Here is a 9,083-nt window from a genome sequence, read left to right on the forward strand (position 1 = left end):
GTCTGGAGCCTGTGCTCTGCAACGGGAGAAGCCACAACAGTGAGAGGCCCGCGTACCAAAAAAAAAAAAAAAAAAAAAAAAAAAAAAAAAAAAGAATACAGAAGCTGGAACCATGCAGCAGCTCTGAATAGGAAGCAAGGAACAATATCCCTGGAAGCAACCTATATTACAAAGTTTGTCCATGCCTAACAAGCCATGGCTATAGACTATCAGGAGAATTAAACAGTAATTCATGGGAAGGCCCTCTTCTCCTGTTGCCAGAGACGAGAAGGAAATTTTACATTTGAAATCTGTTCTGAGTGCAGTATAGTAACGATGGTGGCTTTTAGTCCAGGACTCAGGGGCAAATAAAAGGATAACCTCATTGCCACACTAGGTGTGTGTCCAGTATGTCCTGGTAAAACAGGAGGATTCCCTGTTCTCTGGTTCCGTGGACATAAGATAGGGATTAACTGTACTGCACCTTGGTCTGCCCCTATTAACACTAAAGTAAAACGGCTACTTCCTGTTCCTGGTGATATGAGCTTCTGAGAGTTGGCTGGTGCTAGGGCAATAGTGGCATTCTCTGTCACCAGCCGTCTCCTATAGACTCTGCTGCTTGGAGGATACCTGCTGATTTGTTTTTCGCCACACTGATCTGGAGCATGATTTTTTTTCCCTTCACTACTACTAACTCCAGGCTATTATTCTTGTCCTCATGTGTATTTTAAAGAAAGGGCATGGTTGCAAAAACATAGTCTGTTGCTTTGGGAAAGATAGTTTGAACTGGAAAGAAAGGTTTAGGCATCTTTTGCTGGACCAGTAGTAGTTCTCAGTAAAAGTTCTGAAAGCTGGTTTCTCTCTGCCCAGGCTACTTACTTCTACCATAGGGCACTCAAATTGAGCCTTTCCTCTCTGGCCTATCTGTAACTCCTCCTTGGGGCCCTAGAATTCTGTCTCTCTGCCAGAGACACAATCCTTGAGTACTGAACACTGAGAAATTATTCCTGAGTGCTTTGTTCTGTGGAGCAAAAACCACAAGTCTTTGAGGGATCGGTGAATACTCTCATAATAAGTGGTTTAGCAGAAGACACACGCATTCGAAACAGTCGAGGAAAAAAGCAAATGCAGTTGTCACATCTATATCACTGATAACTCTTTTGGTACTTTTTCTCTGTGTAGGAGTGGCAGAGCTGGGAGTAGAGTCTCGTCAAAAGCGAAAGAGGTCTGGAGATCTGAGCGGGGGATACTTTGAAATATGTTCCCAAAGCCCAGACTTGGAGGTGAAAGTCTTGGGAGAAATGCAGGAGGCTTAAAGGACAAGGATCCTGCTTCCCTGGACAACCTACTTTCAGGGACTTGGTGTCATTGCTGGGTAGGGCTCTTGACCTCTCCTTGAACTTGCCCCAATATAGAGCCATCTTTTTCCACTTTGATCTCTTCCATCTTTTACTCTTACACCTAACCCCTGTCCTAATGTCCTTTTTGGGAGCATCCCTTCCTGTCCACCTCTGCCTCTCTCTGTCTACCCTTGCTGTGTTTCCCTTATTTCTGGAGTTGTTTTCAGTGGGAGTGACTCCTGGCAGCTTCTTTGAGCAGGGGCTGTACTCATCCCTGAGAACAAGTTCTCACTGGAATCACCCTCCCGTGAGCTGCTGTCTTCCAGTTTTAATCCTCCGCTGTCTGTGCCTCTGAAAACTGAGGGTTTGTGGGTCGGGTGGTTTGTTAAGATGGACATCACTGGTGCCTACTGTTCTGGTTGTTTGGGCGGTAGCCCTGAGTCCAGATCTGCACAGGCAGAAACTCAGAATCCACGGATGTTCAGAAAGTCAGCCTGTTCCCAAGGCTTCAGCAGAGACTTCTTCATTCCCTCCTTGACTGCTTCCCTCCTCCAGCCACTGGGTTAGGGTGGCGTTGACAGCTCTCCCTCCTGCTCTCAGGATCCTAGTCTCCCCTTGGTATAACACTACTCCTACACTACTCCTATAAAAATAGGCCTTTCTTATTCTCTAATCACCTAGATCTTCAAGAATGAAGCAAGAGGGCCATATCCCCTAGATCACTTGAGTATTACCTGTACATAATGTTCTGTTGACATAGGTTTCATCATGTTCATGCCCCAAGTTGGGGTAACTCCCTAGCCTGATGCTACCTGCAGGGCATGAATGGTGATGACAATGGTAATATCTAGATTCGTAAAGTACTGTGTGCCAGACCACGTTCCAAGCAGTTTTACATACGTAAACTCATTTAATTCTTACAACCCTATGACATAGTATTTCCTTTTTACATATGAAGAGACTGAGGCAGAGAGAGATTAAATAACCTTCCCAAAAAGTGAATAGGTGAGTTAGTATCAGAGCTCTGCCTCCAGAATCTGTGCTCTTTGTACCACCTTGATAAGGGACTGGATGACTGAAGAGTAGAGAACTTTGTTGTTGAGGATGTCGTTCAGCCTAGTTTAGAGGGCCAAGCTTCCCTTAGCTCAGCCCAGGCATATCTACTTGGTCCCTCATAGCCCACACAAGTAAGTCCTAGACCCTCTGTGGTCCCCCATATTTCTAGGGGACCACCAGCTCTGGCTTTACCTGATTGTACTGCTAGACTCCTCCCAGAATTCTATCAGTGGCTTGGTCGCATCCAGCTGCCTCCCCTGGTGCTCCAAGGAGCATAGGGGCAGGCCCTCTGGAATTAAAGGTGGTTTGAAGTGAAATGGCTAGAGAAATGGGGCATAGAACTTGGCGGGTAGGGCTGATACGCATGCCCAGAAAAAGAATAAGGGTCAACAGACTCACATTAGGGTATAAAGGTGAAGAGATGCGGGCATCTCTTCATGAAATGAAACCAAACTCTTTAACTCCTGGGAGGGCTCTAGGTCTCACTTATTCCCCAAGCCAGTTCTCAACAGGAGGATGTACTGCCCTCTAGGGGATGTTTTGGAAGTCCATGGGGGCATTTTTTTGGTTGTCATGATATGTAGGCGGGGGTGGGGTGGGGACAGGGGAGGGTTTCCTGGTATTGAGCATTCAGGGGTGAAAGATGCTAACCATACTGCAATGACCAGAATAGTGCTGCACAAAATAAAATTGTCCCACATCCCACATGTCTTTTAAAAATACCATTGCGTATTAATGTGAAAAACCTGTTATAATCTGAGGGTACCTGGAACCCAACTTCATTTTACATATGAACGCAAAGTACTTTTTGCACCATTTTAAACACTGGATTTTCAGAAATGCAGCTAACATGTAGATTGAAGGACCTTACAATGTGTTTTGTTCAGAACTTTATCATGAGTTGCTTACCGTTTCAGAAATCCACGTCATCAATGACAATACTGCTTATGGTATTTGAGTCACTGATACATATGCCCCTACCAGTTTGCAATTGTTGCTGTTGTATTTACAGTGATTCTAAGTGTAGGTTCAAGTCTCTACTATGTTATATGCTTCCAGCGTAGTTATGCCTGAACATTACATATTAAAATACAGACAATTTTATTATAAATTAATCTTTTATTTCACCTTTATAATATGGTTAGAGTATTATATTTACTTTTTGAAATTATGTTTATAGTTTATATTACATATGAATATCATTCCTGGATAGTAAAACGGGCACTGTGTCTGTGGGGTTTGGGAGCTGTTGCCCTAAGCTTTTGGAAAGCCATGCCCAGCACCAGCCTGAAGATTCAGGAATTCATCTTTCCCCTGCCTCCACCCCTTTTTTCTCTAAAAGAGGCCCCCAAACCTTACTGCCAAGCTGTAAGTCTTTACCATGAGCTGGACACTCAGAGAGGGACCACAGGATAAACAATGGGGACTCAGCTGGAAGCCACACTTAATGCCTAGAAAGGAAAGCCTTTGCAGGACAAAAGGATCATGTCTGTGTTGTGATGATGTCTGAATTGTGAAACAGATAGTAGTAGACGGAGATCTGACCTGTGGGCAAGTTAGGCCCTCCTGCCTGAGTGTGTATTGGGGGAGAGGTTCCCCACTTGCTTCAACTGAACAGAGGAAAAAAGGGAGGAAGAGGATGACTAGGAACTAACATGGATGGGGCTTCTACTCTATGCCAAGTACTTAGTGACATGGTTTACATATGTTCTCAATTTCTTCTTTTAAGTGCACCATAGGATAGATATCAACTTAACAAAACTCAAGGTTCCACAGTCATGTGATTTGTCCCAGGTCACAGAGAGCTTCAACAGGAATTATAGCAGGACGGGTTTGATCCGTGTTTTAGGTTGCCAAAAACAGGGGTGAGTTCCTTCTTTAGACCATTCCTAATTTTTGATTCTTTTAGAATAAGCAAAGAGGGACTTCCCTGGTGGCGCAGTGGTTAAGAATCCACCTGCCAGTGTAGGGGACACAGGTTTGAGCCCAGGTCCGGGAAGATCCCACATGCTGCCGAGCAACTAAGCCCGAGCACCACAACTGCTGAGCCTGTGCTCTGGAGCTCGTGAGCCACAACTACTGAGCCCACGCGCCTAGAGCCCGTGCTCCACAGCAAGAGAAGCCACCGCCATGAGAAACCCGCGCACCGCAAGGAAGAGTAGCCCCTGCTCGCCGCAACTAGAGAAAGCCTGTGCTCAGCAACGAAGACCCAACGCAGCCACAAATAAACAAATAAAATTTTAAAATGCTCTAAACAAACAAACAAAAAAATCTTCTAGATGACTCCAAAGCTGAGTGCCTAATATATCAACAGCAGAGACCAACACTGAGTCTCTAATATGTACTACTCCCTGGGGGGAGCAGCCAGACACTTGATGTCAAGTTAATTACATTGGATTTCTTTCATCATGGAGGGGGCATAGATTTGTCTTCACTGGAATAGACGTTTTGGACATGAATTTGCCTTCTTTGCTCATAATGCTGCTGCCAGCACTAACACTGGGGGAATTCACAGAATGCCTATTCATAGTTACGGCATTCCCCATAGTATTATGTCTAATCAAGGAGCTTATTTCATAGCAAAGGAAGTTTAGTAACGGGCTTGTGCTCATGGAATTAAGTGGTCTTACCATGTACCCCATCATCTGAAAGCAGAAGCTTATTTGAAACGTGGAATGGTTTACTGAAGATTCACAGCAGCAATTGGGAGACAATACCCTGAAAGAATGAAGTTCTGGCTTACAGGATGCAATATATGCTTCGAATCAGAGACCACTACATGGTGTTTTCTCCTCCATGACCTGAATACAAGGGTTCCAGAGTCAAGGGGTAAAAGTGCGGGTGGCTTTTTCACTATTACACCTAATAACCAACTCACAGAATTTTTGTTTCTCCTGGCAACTTTGAGCTCTACTGGTTTGGAGGACTTAGTCTCCAAAAGGAGAATGCTTCTACCATTAGACACAATGGTTCCATTGAATTAGAAGAGGAGACTGCCACCTGGTCATTTTGGGCTCTATACATCACTGAACCAAGAGGCAAAAAAAAAAAAAAAAAAGATCCCTTGGCTGGCTGGTGTGATATATCCTGATGACCTAGGGGAAGTTGGGATGCTGCTACACAATGGGAGCAAGGAGAGTTATTTCTGGAACCCAGGAGGTTCTCTGGGGCACCACTTAGTACTTCCTTGCCTAAGAGTAAATGTTAACATAGCAACCAAAAAAAAAAAAAAAAAAGACAGGACAGACCTTGAGTCAGAAATGGAAATTTGGATCACTCTACCAGGTAAAGAACCCTATCTGAAGTTCTGGCTGAAGACATAGGAAATATGGAATGAGTAATTAAAGCAGTTCATAGATATTAATTATGGCTTCTTGACCAATTATAGAAATGAGGACTGTGGTTACTTGGCATATTTTCTGTTTGCTTGTTTCAGATATGTGTTTGTCTAAGTTAACCATTTTATTCATCTCTCCCTTTCTTCCCATTTTTATGTTGTTATACTAGTTGTTGGAAGTGAACTTCACAATTTAATCTTTAGGTAACAGAAAATTCAGTGGAACTCTGGGTTTAAGGAGTAGCTAATATAGCCAGAGATGGACATGATGACTGGTGGGCTGTTTGAGGAACTGTGAAAAGCTCTGTGTTGTAGTCTGACTTTACCTCCCTTCTCCAACTTCACTCCCACACATAAATATTTGTCCAATTTCTTAGATGTTTTAAGGCAGAGCAGCAAATTCATGTTAAGGGTGGTTGGGCAGGTAAGGAAATGAGAGTAGTGAGAATTCAGGCCCTATCTAGAGGAAAAAAAACTATATTCAGTTCAAGATGATTGTTGCCCTGTGACGCTCAAATGTAGCCTTAATTTAAATAAACAAACACACTTCGTGTAGGACGAACAAAAGATGTCTTCCTGGTTGTCTCAATCTCTACTTTAAAAAAGTCATGCAGAGCTTCCCTGGTGGCACCGTGGTTGAGAGTCCATCTGCCGATGCAGGGGACACGGGTTCGTGCCCCGGTCCGGGAAGATACCACATGCCGCGGAGAGGCTGGGCGCGTGAGCCACGGCTGCTGAGCCTGCGCGTCAGCGGAGAGGCTGGGCGCGTGAGCCATGGCTGCTGAGCCTGCGCGTCCGGAGCCTGTGCTCCGCAGCGGGAGAGGCCACAACAGTGAGAGGCCCGCGTACCACAAAAACAAACAAACAAAAAAAATAGAGCACAGAGCTTAGGTATATTCAAAATTAAAAAAGAAAAAAAAAGTTTTGCTATAGAGGGAAACAGAGAAATGGGACAGTAGCTGAAGATGCGAATAAGGGAGATATTAGATTGTTATGTGTAGGAGGATATTTCATTTGTGTTGTATTTTTCTCCACAATTACCAAGTGTCTTTTGGTTTCATTTATAATCTGCCATTAAAGAGGTTCAAGATTTTATGTACTTCCTTTAAGATTTCTGGACTTCCTGTCTTGTTTAAAGGCCTTTTCCATTTGAGGATTAAATGAATATGCTTATTTCCTTCAGATACTTGTATTTTATTTCTTAATATTTAGATTTTATTTTTATATATGGCATGAGATAAAGATCTTACCTTGTTTTCTTCTATACATATGTCAATTGAACCAATACCTTTTGTTAAGTAATCCATTAATTTACCACTGAACTAGAATGTTATTTTTATAATAAAATATGTTCCCACATTTATTTGCATTTCTGGGCTCCGTATTCTGGTCTACTGATAAAGACTCTTTAGCTCAGATATTCCCAACTTCATTGAGTTGTGACTAAGCTTCCTCTCCCACCCTGAAAAAGCTATATAGACTCTATTAGCTTTTATTTTCCAATTTAAAAAAATGTGGTAAAATACAATTAACATAAAATTTACGTCTTAATCATTTTTAAGTGTATAGTTCAGTGGTATTAAGTACATTCATAATGTTTTGCAACATCACCATTATCCATCTCCGTAACTCTTCATCTTGTAAAACTGAGACTGTATCCCAATTAAACAATAACTGCCCATTCTCCCATTTCCCCAGCGGCTGGCAACCACCATTCTACATTCTGTCTCTATGATTGTGACTACTCTAAGTACCTCATATAAGTGGAATCACAGTATTTGTCTTTTTATGCCTGGCTTATTTCACTTAGCGTAATGTTCTCAGTTCATCATGTTGTAGCATATGTTACAATTTTCTTTCTTTTTACAGCTGAATAATACCCCATTGTATGTATAGATATACCACATTTTCTTATCCAGTCATCAATTGTCCAGGGACCTTTGGATTGCTTCCATATATCAGCTATTGTGAATAATGTTGCTATGAACATGAGTGTACTAGTATATTTTCAAGACCCTGATTTTAATTTTTTTGGATATATTCCCAGAAATGGAACTGCTGTATCATATGGTAATTTTGTATTTAATTTTTTTGAGGAACCTCCGTACTTTCCACAGCGGTTGTACCATTTTACGTTCCCACCAACAGTGCACAAGTGTTCCAACTTCTCCACACCCTTGTCAACACTTTGCTTTGTTTTGTTTTTGACAGTAGCTATCCTAATGGGTATGAGGTGGTATCTCATTGTAGTTTTCATTTGTATTTACCTAATGGACTCTATTAGCTTTTCTATTAAAATGAATATGTGTTAATTTTTCTTTTAAGACCAGTGGAAGACAGCTCTTGAAATAAATAGAAGCACTCTGGGTTTTGGCAAAGCTGCTGTTAAAAATCTTTATCTTTAACCTCTTAACAAGGTGAAGAATTGACTTGTGAGAATCTTGGTTTTTTTGCTATCAGTAACCGCCAAGGGAAAAAGATACATATGTTTTTCCGTAATTATTTAAGGATTCCAGGATATTAATGGTGTACCATTAGCATACCAACAAACCAGCTAATGAGCTATTAATATTATACCTAAAATGCACCAACAGAACAAAGTTGTGTGTGCATGAGTTTGTAGGGGTGAATGAGATTAGTGCTAGTTTGTAAAGTGTAATCCTTTAGGCAAGGCTGAGAAACATCTTTAAAGGACTGATCCTCAATATCTTAGTTGTATATCAATTTATAGTTTACAAAGGTTTCCATACACAGGATGGAATCATGGGATTCTTACAAAAATCCTGGGAGTTCAGTTGGGCAGGTATCATTATCTCGGTTGTTTACAAATGCAGAAACAGGCTTACCTAAGCCAAGTGACTAGCCCTGGGTCAGCTTGTGAGTGGCTGGGACATTTTAAAAATATAGATCTTGGTGAAGAGGGAATCTGTCATAACCCATGTAAACGCAGAGCCTGACAGACAGTTTAGCACATAGTACGAACTGTGTGTACTATAGTACAAACTCACTGAATATTTGTTGAATGTATGAATGTGTCTTATGAGCCTATTTCAGAGTTCTTTCCATAATACTATGTAACCCCATGCCATGAAATCAAATTCTTAACAACTGAAACCGGTTGGGGAGAAGAAAGAGTTGGGGAGGAGAGGGTTTGGGGAAGGTGGGAGGTTGGGGATGGGATAAGGGGCAGGGATTATTCCCAGAAGAATGAGGAAATTGGAGATGGAGGCAACAGCTTCTGGAAATGTCAGTGTTTATTAAACATTTAAGGAGATTTGGGGGTTTGAGAAGAAATATACAGAATGTAGAAAAATCCTAAGAATCCCCTGTGGCTAGGAGTGCAGCCTCTTCCCTTCCCCCCCCCCCCCCCC

This window comes from Lipotes vexillifer, unplaced genomic scaffold (assembly GCF_000442215.2).
Source record: "Lipotes vexillifer unplaced genomic scaffold, Lipotes_vexillifer_v1.1 scaffold902, whole genome shotgun sequence".
Lineage (NCBI taxonomy): Eukaryota > Metazoa > Chordata > Mammalia > Artiodactyla > Lipotidae > Lipotes > Lipotes vexillifer.